Source organism: Arachis duranensis, chromosome 9 (genome assembly GCF_000817695.3).
Source record: "Arachis duranensis cultivar V14167 chromosome 9, aradu.V14167.gnm2.J7QH, whole genome shotgun sequence".
Classification (NCBI taxonomy): Eukaryota; Viridiplantae; Streptophyta; class Magnoliopsida; order Fabales; family Fabaceae; genus Arachis; species Arachis duranensis.
This window is the reverse complement of record NC_029780.3, coordinates 84,002,771-84,003,070: the sequence shown is the minus strand read 5'-3', so window position 1 is coordinate 84,003,070 and position 300 is coordinate 84,002,771. Positions and strand designations below refer to the sequence as shown.

General features: G+C 42.0%; 1 non-coding gene across 1 annotated transcript; it reads right to left on the bottom strand.

The window, feature by feature from the left end:
* Positions 1-70: 70 nt before the first annotated feature.
* On the bottom strand, positions 71-178 carry LOC127742116 (small nucleolar RNA R71). The gene has a single exon (XR_008003303.1). It is a non-coding gene; the product is annotated as a small nucleolar RNA R71 (small nucleolar RNA).
* Between the last annotated feature and the right edge of the window lie 122 nt (positions 179-300).

The following is a 300-nucleotide window of genomic DNA, read 5'->3' as shown; positions in this document are numbered from 1 at the left end:
AAGCCTGAACTCTTGGGAAAAGCTAGTCAATGCCTTCTTGGCAAAGTTCTTTCCACCTCAAAAATTGAGTAAGCTTAGAGTGGAAGTCCAAACCTTTAGACAGAAGGAAGGAGAATCCCTCTATGAAGCTTGGGAAAGATACAAACAATTAATCAGAAAGTGTCCCACTAATATGCTTTCTGAATGGAGCATCATTGGAATTTTCTATGATGGTCTCTCTGAACTGTCCAAGATGTCCTTGGATAGCTCTGCTGGAGGATCTCTTCATCTGAAGAAGACGCCTACTGAAGCTCAAGAGCT